General features: G+C 36.0%; 1 protein-coding gene across 4 annotated transcripts in view; it reads right to left on the minus strand.

The window, feature by feature from the left end:
- Window positions 1–636, minus strand: part of LOC115223835 (histone-lysine N-methyltransferase trr) — a 515,381-nt gene extending 514,745 nt beyond the window's left edge. For 2 of the 4 annotated variants that reach the window (XM_029794516.2, XM_029794515.2), the window contains exon 1: window positions 517–636. The gene's annotated coding sequence lies outside the window, so the exon portion shown is untranslated. The remainder of the gene's footprint in view (window positions 1–516) is intronic. The other 2 variants (XM_029794512.2, XM_029794514.2) reach the window with 2 other exon arrangements.
- Window positions 637–20,603: the final 19,967 nt, after the last annotated feature.

Raw genomic sequence — 20,603 nt, forward strand, 5'->3', positions numbered from 1 at the left:
TATGCAAATACATAATTTATATATATATATATATATATATATATATATATATATATATATATATATATATATAGTATGCAAGCAAGTGGAACAAGCGATGTGGGTACCCGAATATGTGATCGAGTGAAAAGGATTTTTTTTAAGACACCCCACACCTCCTCAAACTTTGAAGTTTCTACAAGCTTAATTTAGTCCCTATATTATTTCTCTACGAAGAAGGACTAGTGTCCGAAACGTTGGATTTTTTTTATCCCTACGGCAAATTAACTCGCCGTAATTTATTTATTTTTATGGGCTTTTTTTCTTCCTGCGAACTTTTATTCAGACGACAGCACAACGAAGTCAAAACAACAGAGATTACACGAAATATGGATGGTAGACGTTGGTTAAAGGCAGAAATAAATCTTCACATAGAAAGACAATGTCTGTAAAAGTTCGTTGATGTCATTATAAAGTGATGTTGTGGAGACGAACGTAGAGTAAATAATAACAAAAACAATCAGTGGAAATACTTACCACAAACACTGCCGCCATGTTGCTGTGGTGCTAACACACATACACACGCACAGGCGTACGCTTGTACACAGACACATACTCACACCTCTACCTGTCTTTACTCCTCCTCTCTAGTTCTCCCTCGTCTTAACTGATTTCCTAGTCTATCTTTCTTCTCCTCCCTCTTTATCTTACTTCTTTCTCTCTCTCTCCCTTACTCAGCAACTCATTTTTTTCTTTGATTTGCTGACTATCTATTTCACTCCCCTTCTCACTTCTCTTACTTTCCTCTCTATCTCCGATAATCTTTATTTTACTTTAGTCTGTCTATCTATCTATCTCTCTCCATCTCTTTTTTTCGTCCTCCTCCTTCTGTCTGTCACGCTCTTTCCTTCATTTCACTAATATTTATCCCTTTTTAATCTTTCCCTCTATCTATCACCCGCCATCTCTTCTCACGATCTGTTTTTAGTCTTTCTTTCTCTTCTATTCCTCACCGGTTTATTTCACTCATTTTAACTCTGTTTTATCACTCTCTCTTTTACACACTTCCCTCTGTTTTGTTATCTACCTTTCTCTTTTTTGCCTACTTTCCTTCGCATTCCTTATCTTCACCTCATCCTTTCTCTCCTTCTCTTCGTCTTTCTCTACATATATATTAAATCACTAATCATTTCTTCCCTTATGCACAGCTTCTTTCTCCGTTTTTTTCTTTTCACTCACTGTCAATAAGATTTTTTCTTTTCTTTTCTCTCTTTTTCTCTCCCCCTATCTCTCTTTCTCTCTCCTTACAACCCATCGTTGACAGCTTTCTCTTCTTTTTTCTTCCCCCTCATGTGTAATTGAATCATTTTCGTTTATTTGTCATTAACTCATTCTTCCCCGGCTCTCTCTCTCTCTCTCATTCTTTCTATCTGTCTCACTACCTTTCAGATACATTTCCTTCACAAATTAACTGGTCTTTTTTGTCTTTATTTCAGTAACTTTCTATTTTCATATCTCTTGTTCACTCTTACTTCCATCACCTTCCCTCAGTCTTCCTTCTCTATGCTTTTTGATTTTTTCCTTCTTTCCGATCATTTTTTCACTCTTTCGCTCTCCGTCTCTATCAATTGCCTTCTAACCCTTTCCCTTCTGCAGACTCCTTTACGAACATCCATCTTTCTCTGCTTCATTTCTCTTACGTTTTCTTCTTCCTTTCTATCTCATTCACAATCTGCTTTTCACTTTTTAATTTAATTGCTACTGCTTCCTCCTCTTTCTTTCTCTTCATCTTCATTAAATTTTTCCCTCTGTCTTACTCTCTTTCACAAGTACGATCTTGAACCATTTACTCACCCTTCCTTTACCTTATCAAGCCACTCAATATCTGTATCGTCTCACCTTCTCTTCTTTTATTTTTCTCTCATTATATCTTTCTCTCTCACCAATTCAATGTCCATGTTATCTCACACACTGTCTCCTCTCGGGCATTCCCTGTATTCCCTATATTTATCTTTCCTTCATCTCAATATTGCCAATTTTCATTTACTCCCTAACTCCTTTTATCTCTTTCTCTCTCTCTCTTTACCTTTCTTTTTCTCGCTTTCTTTCTCCATATTTGTTTCCTTCTTTCTTACACTTCTCTCCTCCACCCTCTATATTTCTGTCCCTTTTTCATGCTTCTTCTTCCCATTGCTCCCTCTCTCTTTCTTTCTTTGTGCTCTTTCCTCGCGTTTTTGTTTCTTTCTCTCTCTCTCTCCCTCTCTCGTCTTTTCTCTTTTCCTTTCTTTATTGTTTATACTCTTTCTTCCTATCAAACAGATACACATACACACACTTTCTTTCTCAAACATTTGTCTCGCATCTCCCTCACCCTTGTCCTCTTTTCTATCTCTGATTCTCTCTGTCATTCCTGATCTTTCTCTCACTCTGTTCTTCTCTCTCTTTTTTTCTTTCCGTTTATTCTTCATACAGAGCTCCATCGCTGCATTTCGTAATCGAATCCTTTTTTATTCAATGTCTCACAAACACATTCCCCTACATCTCTTCTCTTCACTCTTCTGATACTGTATATTTCTGTCCCTTCACATCCTCTCCCCCATTGCCTCTCTCTCTCTCTTTCACACACACACACACATAACTCACACTCTCCCCTCTCGCTCCCTTTCTTTTTTCCGCTATCTTTTCCCTTACACATTATTCAACACATGGATTATTTTACCTATTTTGTTGTCCATTCAAGCAAACATTCTTTTACTTTCTCTCCACACACATAACTAAGAGAGACATGCACCTACTGTCGAATTTTTTAATCACCATTCTGGTAAATGAATGTGTATGCAACGCTCCCCGACTGCTTCCCACCCACCTTCCAATATTGTACCGTGGGGTGGGGGAATATAGTTGTTGATGATGGCGAGCAGAGCAGAAGGGAAAAGAAAGGATTAAAAAAAATTAACTTAGCAAACTAAAAGCAAATGCTTTTGTTGTTCTATTTCCCCTAAGCGCTGATTCTCAGCCATGCTATATTACATTTGTCCCCAGGCCGAATACTGTCTGACGTCACGCAGGTAAGTTTATAGTTGCTTTTGCACGAAGGTACATATTTGGGGACTAGTGGGTGGGAAGGGGGTGGAATTTTGTATTTTCTACGCTTTTAGATAAAAAATTTTATTTCATTTTTAAATGAGTGAAGTACTATGAGAACGTACGTCAGCAACGACGATGGTGATGCTGGTGGTGGTGGTGGCTACGACGACGATGATTAAATGTCTTCACACTCTCTGCTGCCATGCTCACCTTATCACCACCCATTCAATACAAAATGGGATAAAATTGCCTCGACTGTTTAAAAGCACATTAATGGATTTGGTTGCTTTGAAATGTAAGAGGGATGAAATGTTGAAAGGAATGTGCACCTACCTCATATGTACATTGTATGCAACTTTTACAATATAGATACTAACAAATGATACCTAGAACCAAAGATTTAGGGATTAGCTCAAGACCCAATAGAAAATGATTCAGAGGACCTCACTAAATTAATTTTACTAAATGGAACATTTATAGATTGTAAAATAAGAGACAGAATTGTAAGGTATCCAGAGAACTTTGAAATTCAGTTTTCAAATTTTATGAAGAAACATTTCATTCAAGTATATCAATAATTCACTCACATAAGTGTATGAAGGCATGGTAAAAAGGTTTTAGGTTCAATTCTTGGACTAGGAAGCATGTTGCGTTTGTGAGCAAAGCATTTCATTTCTCTCAGCCATAATAAATACTAGCTGAATGCTGGTACAGCTCTCTCTCCCTTCAGCTGTTACAACCTGGATGTTCTGCATGATGTGACAAGCTCAAGAAAATGTCTGTATCTTCTTGTAACTATAAAAACACTTAAAACAATTAGCAAAAGCTGGGTATAAGCTACAAAACCTTACTTGTAAGTGAAGGCTGAATGTACTCGAACAAATTTAATACATTCATAGAGGATATTGGTTGGCAGAATCGGTTGAGAATCAGATTAGATACTTTGTGGTATAGCTATGTCTTTATGTTCTCCTAAGTTCAAATCCACCCGAGCTCAGCCTTGCCTTTTAAACTTGTGGGGTTGAAAAAATAGGTACTAAACAAATACTGTGATCAAACTGGCTGATTACACCAAAATTTGTGGCCTTTGCACTTGTGTTAGTTGTTAGAGTACAGCCCTACTGGGGTACCTCTTTCAAGGCCCAAAGTCAGTCATACTAACCCCAGTACTTATGCTAATCACAATTGGTCATGATTGATACTTATTGATCACAATTTGTCAATCTACTAAGTTACAGGACAGACAGTGATACAGTTTTTCCAGTAGTATCAATGAAAAGAGAGACAGAAACAAGTACACATACACATGTACACACAAACATTTGTTTATATGTACGCATGAATATATACATGTGTGTGTGTGTGTGTGCACACACACACAGAGCCTATATGTATAAATTTAGACTATACAGCATCCTTCTGCTCAATTTCCATCCATTGATTTCAATCCCAATGTGTTAGTCAACCTGAAACCATAATAGAAAACATTTGTCCCAGATTCTTTGCTGTAAGACCAAACCTGAAATGATGTAGTTACAAAATGAACAACACAACCTTGCTTGTGTTTATAAAGTATGTTATAAATCATTATTTCCAATAGATGACAGAATAGAGTTTCAAACAAAAGTTATTGAGGTACTTATTCATTTCTTATCATTTGGAGTTAATTTTACTGGGTCATCTTTGCCTTTCACTTCTTGGAGTTGTTAAAATACTTACCCGTCAATCAAGTATTGGGATTGATTTAATCTACTGTTCCTCTTGAAGCACCTTTGCCTATCATCCTTTTAGAGATAATTAGGTAGTACCAGTCAAGTACTGGAGTCAATTTAGCCAACTTTTCCCTCTTGAAAATTTGTGATCTTTTATTTATGTTAGAAATCATTATTAATACCATAATATATGGGTGGTAGTTTTGCAGGGTAGAAAAAACATAGGATAGAATGCATTGTAGTATTTAGTTATGAACTTTTACATTTTGAGATCAAATCCCAATGAAGTCAATTTTGTCTGTCATCCTTCTTTTATATCCTAGAACTACGTGAAGTGCAAAGGCCACAAACTTTGGTGTAATCAGCCAGTTTGATCACAGTATTTGTTTAGTACCTATTTTTTCAACCCCACAAGTTTGAAAGGCAAGGCTGAGCTTGGGTGGATTTAAACTTAAGACAACATAAAGACATATACCACAAAGTATCTAGTGATGCGGAGGTAAAATCAATGTTTTCACACAACATACTTCGCAAGATTCCAAAACATAAGCACATTATCACATATCAAATACAAATTCAAAACTGTTACATCCAGCCACATGTATTTTTTTTATTTGTTTCTTCTGATCACAATATTTTTTCATTTTTATGATAAACTCGTCCATCTCTGCCTTAATTTTTATTTCCTCCAATGTCACAAGCAATTCTCGTACAACATTGCACAATATATTTTTTTATTTCCTTTTCGGCTTTTAACACCACTATCACTGTGTCTTCTGGTGGTTCACTGTATTTTGGTATTAACCTTGACAAACCTTCTGCATGTCCCAATTTTTTAAATGGCAAATACTCTATTTTGAAGTCATAATTCAGTAGGATCATTCCCCAGTGCTGCAATCTTTTGACTGTATGTGAGGGGATAGATCCATAGATTGGCAATAATGGGCAGTGGTCTGTCTGCAGACAGAACCTTTTTCCATGTACAAATTTATGGAATTTTTTTTACCACACATATGATGGTTAATGCTTTCTTTTCTATTTGAATGTAACTTTTCTTAGCCGACAGTAATGAACTCAAAACATGAGCTACTGCTTTCAGGCTACCATCTTTATATTTGTGTAATATAACAGCTCCAATACCACTTTTACTAGCACCTGATGCCACTACTATTTCTAAATTCGGATCAAAATGTGATAATGACAATTCCAATATTAAGATGTATTTAATTTCTTCGAAAGCTTTTTGGCATTTTTCTGACCAGTTCCACTTAATGTCTTTTTTAACAAGTTATTCAGGGGTGTTCTTAAATCATGCATATTCAGTATGTATACCTGGTAGTAATTTGTGAGTCCCCAAAATGCTTGTAACATTTTAATGTTTGTTGGGGAGGTATGTTTTTTATTGCACTCACCCTAGACAGGTCTGGTCTGCTTCACACTTTTCCTTGCTGAGCTTAAACCCATAATCATAATTCTTTTGAAGGCCTTTTCAACATGCTCAGCATGCTGACACTGAAATTTACTTTTTATAAGTATGTCATCAAGATAAGCTACAGTGAAATCTGAACCTGCGAGCATAATGTCCATAACAAGTTGGAAAATACCAAAAGGGAGTCAATTAAATTTATACAGCCCTTCATAGGTATTTATTGTCAATAATTTTGAACATTCCTCATCGAATTTTACCTACAAATATGCTTCAGATAGGTCCAACTTTGAAAAAAATTTTCCTTCAGACTTGGTAATGGGTAATTATATGGCTTCAAACATTCATTTAATCCTGTTGAAAAATCAGCGCATACTTGGATTTTATTATTTTTTTTCTTGACATAAACTATTGGGGACACCTATTTTGTGTAATCAATTTTTTCAATAATGCCAAGCTTTTCAAGTCTATTCAATTCTTCATTGTCTTGTTTCAATGCGGCAAAAGGTACCATTTGTTTAGGTTCAAATACCAGTATATCATTTTCTTTCACTTGAAACTTCGCCTCTGTTTTGGTGCAAAGACCCAATTCCTCGGAAAAATCTACAGGAAAAATTTTTTAATTCTTTTTTTGAATCCTTCAATGTCTTATTGGTACTGGTGGAAGAACCATTCACATTTTTACAAAAAAAATTTATGGAGAGATCTGATAAGTTAGATATTTCCATCCAGTCTGTTCCAAATAAATTTGTTGTATTTTTCAACACAAAAACTTAGGCTTTCAAGGTTTTTCCACGAAATGTAACATCACTCATCATTTTGCCCATAAAGCACAATTTTTTTCCTGAAACGTCTCACGTAATTTTTGAAGTTTCTTTTAATCTAGGTTTCCCTATTTTTTTCTCCATGTATCTGTATTAATTATCTTGATATCACTGCCCATATCCAATTGTAATTTGATATTCACATTATTCATTTTTATGGACACAAATTTTCTTTTCTGAGTCACATTTAGAATTTTTGATAATAATACATTCTTTCTAGAATTTTTTTGTTTCACTATACAATGTAAGCTTTTATGCCTGATTTTTCCACACTCAAAACATTTACAATTTTTAAAAGGGCGATAACTTCTAAAATATAAACCTCAGCATCCATTGTATGGATTTGGTCTTGACGTTCACTTTTCCGTTTTCTTATGTGTTTCAGGTTGACACATATGTATCTGAGAGCAATCTTTTTCTTCAATTTTATTTGCATCATGTCTTAAATTTATAATCCTTTGGTATGCCACTGCCTGTCAAGTTAATTTTTGGTCTTGTTCTAATTTTGTTAATGTACAGGAATGTATATCAGCATCTTTCCTTGCAGCTAACCCTTGAACAAAAATTAGACATTGAACAAATCTGGGGTTAATTCCTTTGATTTGAATTTTTCACACTCCCTGTTAATGACCCCAGCATAGGTGACAAAATCTTCATCATCTTTTTTAACTAAATTTAAACATGTGTTGAAAAGGGAACTTCTTTCACAGAAAATTCTTGATAAAAACACATCTCACCTGGTTTCTTTGGCAAAATATAATTACAGTAGTTTTCATGTTCAGTAGGGAATAAATTTCTGAAAAGTAGTTGCACCTTCTTTACATCATTCCAATTTTTACATTCTTCTTTGAAGATTTCTTTGTATCTTCTAAAATATGCCGAAAAAGCAGTACCTTCTTCATGGTTATAAATAAATTCTCCCATTGAGTTCGCCATGTCATCTGAAGAGAATGAACCTGAAGTATTTTCAGACTCCTTCAACATTACTTCCAGTAACTGTTGGTATTGTTCTATATTTAAGGGATGAGGAATTATTACATTCGACAGATATTTGCCCTCATCTTGTTTGTTGTTACCTTACGAATGAGAACCAAGGTTCGAAATTTCCCCAAGACACCTGAAGAAGGCTGGAGGGTATATCAGCCAAAACATTATGTTAACAACAAACAAGATGAGAACAAATATCCGTCGAATGTAAATAATGAGGAGTGGCCGTGTGGTAAGTAGCTTGCTTACCAACCACATGGTTCTGGGTTCAGTCCCACTGCATGGTACCTTGGGTAAGTGTCTTCTACTATAGCCTCAGGCCGACCAAAGCCTTGTGAGTGGATTTGGTAGACGGGAACTGAAAGAAGCCCGTCGTATATATGTGTATATATATATATATATATATATATATATATATATATATATGTGTGTGTGTGTGTGTGTGTGTGTGTGTATGTATATGTTTGTGTGTCTGTGTTTGTCCCCTCCCCCCCAACATCGCTTGACAACGGATGATGATGTGTTTACATCCCCGTAACTTAGCGGTTCAGCAATAAGTACTGATAGAATAAGTACTAGGCTTACAAAGAATAAGTCCTGGGGTCGATTTGTTCAACTAAAGGCGGTGCTCCAGCATGGCTGCAGTCAAATGACTGAAACAAGTAAAAGAGTAAAAATTGTTGTTGTTGCTGTTGTAGTTGTTGTTGCTGTTATTGTTGTTGTTGTTGCAATTGCACTATGCAAGCCAGTAAGTTTTCCATGTTAAAGACTTTCTTCTTTGATTTCATACCAAGAAAAGAATTTTAACATCCAATGCAAGCTTCGAATATCCCATCACCACTTTTATATCCTTGTTGTTGCCCAACTCTTAGGTAGTAGTGTTTGTTGCACACACTGTACTAAGCACTCTTGTTAGCACTCTTGTTTTTTGCTCGAATGGTCTTTGATGCAAGTTTTTAACCCCAAGAAGACATCTCCTCTAGCTGGTTAACACTGCACAACTGCATCTGATATATTGTGAGCCGGGGAATCGAACCCCTACCACATTCTAGTGAGAGGACCAACACACAGTAATTTGAACAACTACCATTACAGCAACTTATGGGTTTGGTGCAAGTTCAACGCAGAACTAACACACTGACTCTTACCAACCTCTTGTCTCAACCAATATGCTACTCTTTATAAGATTTTGGCTAGTCTATTCAACTATCACCCCACCCTAGCTCTACAAAAATTTCATGATTTATATCTATGTGAGTAATTATTATTAATACCTTAATAATGAAAATTTTGAATTGAATTATGTTCAAAGTATATGAACCATTTATTCTCAGAACTTGTGAATAATTCTTGTTAGTCGTGGCTGTGTGGTAAGAAGTTTGCTTCCCAATTGGGTTCAGTTCCACTACATGGCACTGTGGGCAAGTGTCTTCTGCTATAGACTCAGGTCAACTAAAGCCATGTGAGTGGATTTGGGAGATAGAAACAGAAAAAACCCTGTCATATACATGTGTGTGTGGGGGGGGGGATCCTGCCACCACTTGACAACCAGGCTTAAAGAAATAAGTACTGGGGTTGATTTGTTTGACTAAAATTCTTCAAGGTAATACCCCAGCATGGCTGCAATCTAATGACTGAAACAAGTAAAAGATAAAACAGAAACATGTCTATTAAACCTGAATATATTCTACTGGCATAAGACTAATTCAAGTGACAACAAGGTAAGCTCTACATGATCCCCTGAATGAAATTTTCTTTTTATTACACTTAAAACATAAGGATGGGCAAAAAGGGATGACAAATTAGATGATGGAGTCTAGAGGCTAAGATACACTGTGCTGGAATAAAACAATTGGATGATTATGGCTAGAATGTTTTCCATCATACTTCTGTTCGATCAGAGCTGACTTGAGTCTAAACAACAGCAACAACATCTAGTCCTTGGATATCTCTAGCACACCCTCTGTTCTCACCTTGCCCATGTTTTTCCTGCAGCTATTGATTCACTGATCTGCATTGGCCGCATCAGTTTCCCCATCATAGAAAGACCTTCAAAGCTAACTCAGAGGCACTTCCTCTACTCTGACCAACTTTTTTTTTTTAATGCTTGTGCTAACTAATTAACCAATTAATAAAAGGAATTAATGTAAAGAAGAGGAAATGAAGGTTCATTTTGCAAATTGATACCATGACAATCCCAATAACTGATTAGCATATTACCCAATGCTATGTTATGTAAAATTCTCATTGAACAAGCAAAGCTTGCTGATTTCCTTTCAATACTGCTTATAATACCAAACTGGCTGGAGACTGCCTACTTGACTAAAGAGTTCCTATTAAAATTAAAATCTAAATCTCATTATAATATGAATGCCACTATTAGATTTTGGTTCAACACCTATCTAATATATAACTGCATGGATAATTTCATTTAATCAAAGTTTTTCAGCTCTTATACGAGATCCTTCCATGTATGTATTTAGTACACAGAAAACTTCCTTGGGCTATTTTTACATTTCCCTCAGTCATATTGTTGATATTCACAATTAGCACCATTACAGATTTATGCCAACTGGTAAATGTTGTGTATAGAATACAATGTAACAAATGCAACAAGTTCTATGTGAGTAGCACAACAAGACCGTTACACATTCGCATCAAAGAACATCTGAACACGAGAACCTCCTGTTTCAGAAAACATCTAGACAAATGCTGGAACACTGACAAAAGCATTACCATCACAATTGAGGCCAATGAAAGAAATTTGGGTAATCTAAGAATTAATGAAGCTATCCTCATAGACAAACTAGGGCCCAAAATTAACAATAGGCTGGAAGTTGATAATCAATATACTATTTAGCTACATCTGAATGCGTGTAGGTTCATTTTTGATAACATGCTCATGTATTATTTAAGAAAAATAGAAAGAGGGAAAAAAAAGTAACTGCATGTATAATACATAACTTAGAAGCAGCGCTGCGGATGAGCCAACACATACGAGGTTGAGACATGGCTGCTCACACACTTCTCATGAGGAATTCTGGAAAGAGCTTCGTGAGACCACTGCAGAGATGCTTCTGGGTAAAAAAAAAAATATCAGTAACTGTTGGAAAACCAATCATAGCAGTGATTCAAACAATTCCTAGCAATATCTGAAGAAGGAATTTTTGTATTCCAAAATATTATTATATCAGACTATAGATAATTAAATTATAACAGTTATTATAGTCCATTGTTTTTATTATAGTGCATTGTTGTACCATTCAAGACATATTTTACAAACAATACATAATGCGTCAAGTGAACTACAATACTCTCCTATTACTTTCCTTATATATATCCCATAGATATATAATGTATATATCAGTGGAAACTAATATACTAAACCATCTCAATGTGTTATTCCAAAGAGACAGCTATAGAATCTTTTTTAACATTTCACTAATTAACAAAGAAAAAAAAAATTCTTTTCTGGACTGGCATGAATTCAAGCAAAGTGTTTTTGAGTGGTAATGAAAATTGTCAATGGATTAATTGAAGTGTAATTGAAGGGCATTTCTGTAAAGGAAAACCACACAACACTTCAACCAAAATTAAATCTGATATGAAGTTTCTTAAAAAAATCACTCAAGAAGTTGTTTGTAATGAATTATTTCTTTCAATGTGTTTCAACCATATCTCTATGTATATATATATATTCTTTTATTCTTTTAGTTGTTTCAGTCATCTGACTGCGGCCATGCTGGAGTACCACTTTTAGTTAACCAAATCAACCTCAGGACTTATTCTTTGCAAGCCTAGTACTTATTCTATCAGTTTCTTTTGCCAAACCACTAACTTACAGAGATGTAAACAAACCAACCTCAGTTGTCAAGGGACAAATACATACATACATGTATATATTATGTCAGGCTTCTTTCAGTTTCCATCTACCAAATCCACGCACAAGGCTTTGGTTAGCCCGAGGCTATAATAGAAGACACTTACCCAAGGTGCCATGCAGTGGGACTGAACCCAGAAGCATGTGGTTGGCAAACAAGCTTCTTACCACAATTGCCACTCCTGCACACACACACTCACACACACACAAACACATATATGTGTGTGTGTGTGGAAGCACTCTAAATATATACCATTACTAATTTGGAGACCAATGTTGTATTAACATATGTCAGTATGTTATATAGTGTTGCCTTAAATATAAATCTGTGATCTTTTTCAACACTATGATTCAAGTAACAAGGAAAAAAATTTTGCAACAGAGTATGACCATTCTCTATTTAGATCTAGAAGCTGTTGGCCAAGCAAACGTGTTTCAAGAGAAATATATTCAATAGTCTTTTGTTGTCTTTCTGAATATGAATCCACTGTAATCTCCCAAAATACTTATTCTTAAAGTACAAACAACAAAGGCATTTTGAGGTAAATTCCATGCTACTCCTCTTCCAAATTTGAGTCCAATGTAAATTACATTAGTAATTCACTTAGGAAGAATTTTGTAATGAATTATTTCAGTGAATGCTTGTATTATTCAATTTTCAAACCACTGCCACCATAGCAATCACATACACACCCTCTGTCTACATCTCACTCTATTTCCTTTTCCCAGAGAGAGACAAACAGAGCGAGAAAAAGAGAAATAAAAAGACACTGAAGGAGGAAGAAAAACAGTTTGATATCACAGTGTGTATCACCACTATCATCACCTCTCACTTTCCCATTCTCTTCCTTTATGGTTGCATTCGCAGTCCTTTTCTGTTCCATTACTTCAGAGATAGACAGAGACAGAGAAGATAGCAAGAGAGAGAGAGAGAGAGTGAAATAAGGAAAGGATAATTGCTACTTACTCCATTTCAACTTCCTATGTTTCTTCCCTTTTTGCAGCAGAAAATAGTTGGGGTTTGAAAGAGATTTGGCTGCTATTTCTTCAAAATAAATGTTATACAAACTTTCTTGTGAGATTTCTTTTATTCTTTTATTTGTATCAGTCAGTTGACTGTGGCCATGCTGGAGCATCGCCTTAAAGGGTGTTAGTCAAAGAAATCGACCCCAGGACTTATTCATTGTAAGCCTAGCATTTATTCCATTGGTCTCTTTTGCTGAACCACTAAGTTACGGAGACATGAACACACCAACATTGGTTGTCAAGTGATGGCGGGGGAGGGTACAAACACGAGATAAGTTTATATTTTTATTTTTAGAAATATTGTTAAATGATTTTTGATTATTTATAGTTAATAAATGTATCCTTTTATATATTTATTTGAAAATTAGTATAAATTAAGATAAGTACATTTATTCTATTATTATTATTTTTTATTATTTATTATCTTAGAGCTGATGAGTGACTATATTTTTAAATAGAATCAATTTAAGTTCGATTTAATTTTTGAATCGAATTGATTTTATTATTATTATTATCTATTTGAAAATATAGCCATGAAATGTGCGTAGTCTTTTTACTACTGTTTACTATTTATTTTTATTGATTTAAAATAAGGTTTTTTTTCATAGTATATATTTTCTATATGGTGTGAATAACATCTTTCTTTATTGAATTGTTTAATAGTGGTTTTTCTCTAAATTATATACATAGGCGCAGGAGTGGCTGTGTGGTAAGTAGCTTGCTAACCAACCACATGGTTCCGGTATCAGTCCCACTGCGTGGCATCTTGGGCAAGTGTCTTCTGCTATAGCCCCGGGCCAACCAATGCCTTGTGAGTGGATTTGGTAGACGGAAACTGAAAGAAGCCTGTCGTATATATGTATATATATATATATATATGTATATGTGTGTATGTGTTTGTCCCCCTAGCATTGCTTGACAACCGATGTTGGTGTGTTTACGTCCCCGTCACTTAGCGGTTTGGCAAAAGAGACCGATAGAATAAGTACTGGGCTTACAAAGAATAAGTCCCGGGGTCGATTTGCTCGACTAAAGGCGGTGCTCCAGTATGGCCGCAGTCAAATGACTGAAACAAGTAAAAGAGTAAAAGAGTAAAGAGTAATATATTATATATTGTGAAATTTAATTTAAAATTGTTGAATTGAATTTTTCCCTGTAAGTTTTGGAATTATATTCCCTACTATTATTATTATTATTATTATATATATATATATATATGGATAATAAAATGAATGGTTTACACCTGGTAGTTTTCATTTGTTATATATATATATATATATATATTTAGATATATATGCAGGAAATTTCTCAATTCAACTAAAATAACAAAATCACAGGAATAAAGAAAGCAGAAGAGGTAATTTCTGGAACAGAGGAGAATGGAGGACAGGTTTGGAATGAGGGTGGGGAAGATGAGGTGAGTCATGTGATATTGTGGCCCATTATAGGATTTAGTGTGAAATATTTAATTCCAATTTTACCAGATAACAAATTTACTCAGTGTTGTGGAGTTGTCCTCTTCAAAAATACAATGACCAACTCAAAACAATACTGAAAGCCACTGGAATTGAACCCAAATTGTTTGAAGCAGAAGCCCAAAACCATACCAAGTCAGAGTGTTCCATCACCATCAGAACCAAAAACTTCAAAGCCACTTAGTCACCAATGCTATCACCATAAAGAAACTAAATTCCCTAATATGAGAAAGCTGACATGTAGAACAATAATAATATTGATTTCTTAAGTTAATTATAATTTTTCAACTGTATTTTTGTGCTTGTGTAAATAAAATGATGGCTAACGGAATTTGTGGGAATAATTGTTAAAGGGTATGCAAAAAGTAGGGTTATATAGGATTGAATGTACACTAAACCTGGCAAAAAAATTGTGCTTATTGAAGAATTGGACCAAGAAGCACAGTGGGAAAAGTGGTGCACATTGTAGAACTAGAAGGCGGTGCACATTGTAAAAGTGAAAGGAAACTGCTTGGTGGTGTTTTCAATTCCCATTTATATTTCATGTCTAAATGTCTAGCGGTGGCCAACAAAATGGATAAAGGACATCTCAGACTGGTTGAGTTATTCTTATCACGTCATGAAAGAGAAATCTTCATGTACTTATGATTTGTTTGCCATTTCTTTCTCTGTCACCTTCTCATCCTCTCTTTTCACTCACTTCTTCTCTATCTCCCTCTCTCCATTATAATTACCAAAAGTTTTTAATGATAAAAGATGAATTCTTCCATGAGTTTATTGATGGAAGCACTCCGTCGGTTACAACGACAAGGGTTCCGGTTGATCCGAATCAACGGAACAGCCTGCTCGTGAAATTAACGTGTAAGTGGCTGAGCACTCCACAGACACGTGTACCCTTAACGTAGTTCTCGGGGATATTCAGCGTGACACAGAGAGTGACAAGGCCAGCCCTTTGAAATACAGGTACAACAGAAACAGGAAGTAAGAGTAAGAGAAAGTTGTGGTGAAAGAGTACAGCAGGGATCACCACCATCCCCTGCCAGAGCCTCGTGGAGCTTTAGGTGTTTTCGCTCAATAAACACTCACAATGCCTGGTCTGGGAATCGAAACCGCGATCCTATGACCGCGAGTCCGCTGCCCTAATCAGTGGGCCATTGCGCCTCCACTCCATGAGTTTATTATACAAACTTTGAAACAAAAAGCAATTGCTACTGACCTTTTAATATGATTTTGTGCCAGTGCTTCTGGAATTGTTAAATTTGCCTGACTTTTTCCTTGTTTGTAAATAAAACAACTATTTAAAGATAAATATGCTATTTTTTAAATGCCAATGTAAAAACATAAATACCTATTTATATTTTCATTTTAAATTTAGAAATGAAGAAGATAAAAATATGGATCATGTACGGTCTGTTAATCTACTAATTAACTTAAATTAGTTCCAGTGAAGGTAACATTCAAAAGGACTGACTTAGCTTACATTAATGTCTTCAATGACTTGGTGATGTTAAAAGAAATCTCGGAAAACAATAGCAGGTTAATGTTTCGATAACTGGCACTAACATTAAAAGCTACTCCAAGACCATTAAAATAACATATATATCGTCAGTCTGTTTGTATGTGTGTATTATCTGTGTGTGTGTGTGTTTGTTTGTGTGTGTGCATGTGTGTACATATATGTTAATATCTTCTTAGGTACGTTTTTGATATATATGCAAATATATTAAAATTAGACGAAACATTATCTGAACTCATTACACATTCTTTATTCTTTTATTTGTTTTAGTCATTTTGACTGTGGCCATGCTAGAGCACTGCCTTAAATTGAACAAATCAACCCCAGGACTTATTCTTTGTAAGCCTAATACTTATTCTATCGGTATCTTTTGCAGAACCGCTAAGTTATGGGGACGTAAACACACCAACATTGGTTGTCAAGCGATGATGGGGGTGACAAACACAGACACACAAACATACACACACACACACACACACACACACACACACACACACACACACACACACACACACACACACACATATATACATGACAGGCTTCTTTCAGTTTCCGTCTACCAAATCCACTCACAAGGCTTTGATCGGCCTGAAGATATAGTAGAAAACACTTGCCCAAGGTGCCACACACTGGGACTGAACCCGGAACCATGTGGTTGGTAAGCAAGCTATTTACCACACAGCCACTTCTTTTTATTATATTGATAGTGACTTTAAAGTTTGACTTGAATCCTGTTTCTCAAAATTCATCATTAACAACACCGTCACCTTCATCAACAAAACAAAAGTAATGTATTTCAACAGAAATAATAAAGGTGTTAAAGAAGACAATATGTGAAGAAATCATGTTTCTATTTCCCAATGTCATTGGACAGTTTGTTACTCAACAAGTTGAAGGATTGCATCATGAAAAAAAGCATGCAGTGAAGTGGTTGGTGTGAGGAAGGACACTCAGCTGTAGAAGCCATGTCAAAGCAGACACTGAGCTCTGCACAGCTCTCTGGCTTGTCAGTTCTTGTCAAACCATCCAATCCATACCAGCAGGGAAAAAGGGACATATATATATATATATGTATAGGTGCAGGCATGACTGGGTGGTAAGATATTTGCTTCCCAAGCACATGGTTCCAGGTTCAGTCCCATTGCATGATGGTCTTCTACCATAGCCAGGCTAACCAAAGCCTTGTGAGTGGATTTGGTAGGCAGAAAGTGAAAGAAGCCAGTCATGTAGCCATCAGTGTAAGTGCTCTGAGAGAAAAGTTGGACATAAGAAGTATCAGATGTGGTGTGCAAAAGAGACAACTGCACTGGTACGGTCAATTGTTGCATATGGATGAGGACAGCTGTGTGAAGAAGTGTCACACCCTAACAGTGGAGGGAACCTGTGGAAGAGGAAGACCTGGGATGAGGTGGTGAAGCATGACCTTCAAATGCTGGGCCTCACAGAGGCAATGACAAATGACCAAGACCTTTGGAGATATGCTGTGCTTGAGAAGATCCGGCTAGGCAAGCAAAATTGTATCCGCAGCTGATGCCAGTGTCGCAAAACTGGCCCATTTAAAAATACACTTCAATCATCGGGCAATGTGCTGTGCTTGAGAAGACTTTTGAGTCAAGTGAAATCGTTGTTGTGGTTGATGCCAGTGCCACCTGACTGGCACCCACGCTGGTGGTATGCAAAAAGCATCATTCGAACATGGCTGATGCCAGTGCCTCCTGACTGGCTCCCATGCAAGTGGCACCTAAAAAGCACTATTTGAGTATGGCCCATGCCAGTGCCACCTGACTGGCTCCCATACCAGTTGCATGTGAAAAGTACCATTTGAGTATGGTCAATACCAGTGCCACTCGACTGGCTCCCATGCTGGTTGCATGTAAAAAGCACCATTCAAGGATAGTTGTTGCCAGTGCCACCTGACTGCCCCTGTGCTGGTGGCACATAAAAAGCACCTACTGCACTCTTGGAGTGGTTGGCGTTAGGAAGGGCATCCAGCTGTAGAAACCTTGCTAGATCAGACTGGAGCCTGGTAGAACCTACTGGCTTGCCAGTCCTTAGTCAAACTATCCAACCCATGCCAGCAAGGAAAGAAGACATTAAAAGAGGATGATGATGTGTGTATATCTTTGTGTCTTTGTGTTTGTCCTCCACTACCACTTGACAGCCAGTGTTGGTTTGTTTATATTCCCATAACTTAGCATTTGGCACTGGCCTAATTTCACTGTAAGACTAAATACATATAGATATGACTCTAGACACGTACTTAGGTATGAGTATGTAATATAGCATGAACAAACCCTTTTCAGGTTCTACCCTAACTCAGTCTTGAGTTACATATCATCTAAACTAATTCACTTCATAGTTAGTTCTGCTATAACTCTTTCTATTACTTTCTCAATTTTGTCAATCAATTTGATGTTTCTTTCAAGAATATCTCCTTTGTTCTTGTTGTAGTTAATAATAATACCAGCTGCAATAATCCCTTCCTGTACTACCTAAATGCCTATGACAGTGACTAGTTAATGCTCTACTTGGCCCAACATTTGCAGCATTTCAACTACTATACAAGATAGTCTGGCTGCTTTCCCTGCCCTCATATGTTTAGCAGTCATTCCAAACATATGGCGGTTGAGTTCAGTAGAAAGTCTCTTGGGTCTACTTAGTGCAGTCCTCTCTTACTTGTGCATTTTTCTCATTCAGCAAACTTCCATAGTCATATTTCTATATTTTCTTCCTTCTAGACATCCAGTGAGGATGAATACACAACTTTTGTTGTGCATTCATTTCCTGCTAGCTACCTCCTAATTCATACTGACATATTTTTTTACAATCTAGAATGTAGACATGACTGTGTAGTAAGAAGTATGTTCTGGGTTGTCCCACCATGTGGCACCTTGGGCAAGTGTCTTCTCTTGTAGTCTTGGATGGACCAAAGCCTTGTGAGTGGATTTCATAGATGGAAACTGAAACAAGCTTGTTGTATATATATAAATTATACATAAATACAATTTGGAGATCTGAGTGTAGGAAGTTTGTAAGCTGCAGGCAGTAAATTATGATCACAATACATTCCCCATAATAATAACAATCCTCTTTTTCTTTTTTCTTCTTTCTTTCCTTCTTATTCCTCAACTCTAAACCACCCACTTGCATATTTTGGATCTCACCCTTTGGTATATTGCTCATTGGTTCTCTAAACTTACTTTTTTGCTTTTTGCTTTGTTGTATAATTTTCTTTTATTTTTTACTATTGGCTTTGCTATTTAGTTGAACTCACCATTATGTTGTGGTTGACTTAGAAATTCCTATTGACAATGTAATCTTCATTGAGGTTATCTCAGCCTGATGATTAGCTACACTGAGTAGAGTTTATTACATAACAATTACATATAAGCTTCAGCTGGTTAAGAAACATATGTAGTGTACATTTTACCTTTTCCATTCCCTCAATTTGGCTTTTCATGTGTGTGTGTGTGTGTGTGTTTGTCCCTCACTACCACTTGACAACAGGTGTTGTAAGTTAGCAGTTTGATGAGAAAGATTGATCGAATAAGCACCAGGCTTAAAAATAAATTTAAAAAATAAGTACTGGGGTTGATTCATTCAACTACAATTCTTTAAGGTAGTGCCTCAGTATGGCCGCAGTCTAATGATTGAAACAAGTAAAAGATAAAAGAACTTACATCTCTGATCCTCACATCACAGCACATTACCATACCTCTTACATTCCACTTCTCTTCTAGCTATGTGATTTTGCTCCTTGCTCTTTTTGTTTTTCCTTCTAGGTTTCTCTCATTGTATGAGATGTCATCTTCATTCTGGCTGGAACCATGCCCCATTAACACATCTTGTTTGTGGCTTGCAGTATGTAATCTCATAAAACTTCCAGCTGTCATCAATAGTGTAGATCTTTATCTCTCTCCCATCTTCCCTTTCTCAGTACATCATTAAATCCTTCTTTAAATCAATGTCTAGCCCAAATCTTTTGGTTTCCATATTTTCTTTTCCAAATTGTTTTGTGTTCCTAGGTCTACCAAACTCTTACTCAGATGGTACCATTCAACATGTTGAGTAGGATACTCTTTATCAGGGAAGGACTTAGTATTCACAACCATCTGTCTATCATGACCACTTGTGAATATCAAGCCTCTCTGCTTTGAATGTTTGATTCAGTTATAGCTGATCAGATGCAAGGTTGCCAAGTTAGTGCTTTTCCTACAAAATTTAGTACTTTTCACTATTTTCAGTGTGAAACACCATTGAGTTATGCACCCATGTAATTTTAGTGCTTTTTATCATAATTTAGTGCTAATGTTAGTGCTTTTCCATTAAAGTGAAATCAGAATTAAATTTAGAATTTTCTATCAAAAATTCAAGCAGAAAAATTTGGTGACAGGAAGCCTAAGATTTTCTTCTCATTTTAAATCAAATTGTTTCTGAATTTCAAAAAGTTAACTAAAAGTTTGAAATAACAGAAGACCCCCCCCCCCCACCACCACCACTAAATTATTGAATGATCTTAAGAACAATAATTATAAAGCTGGGAAAGAAGCAAAATGAAAAGAATTTAGTGCAAGATTATTTAGACTGAAACCCTATTTTGGTTATTAATTTGAGAATGAAATTCCAGTGAGTAAATTTACTGAGAAAGAAGAAAATGAGATAAGAGGCCAATGCATAATTTTGCTGTGGAA

The sequence above is a fragment of the Octopus sinensis genome, linkage group LG24 (assembly GCF_006345805.1).
Source record: "Octopus sinensis linkage group LG24, ASM634580v1, whole genome shotgun sequence".
In the NCBI taxonomy this organism is placed as follows: Eukaryota; Metazoa; Mollusca; class Cephalopoda; order Octopoda; family Octopodidae; genus Octopus; species Octopus sinensis.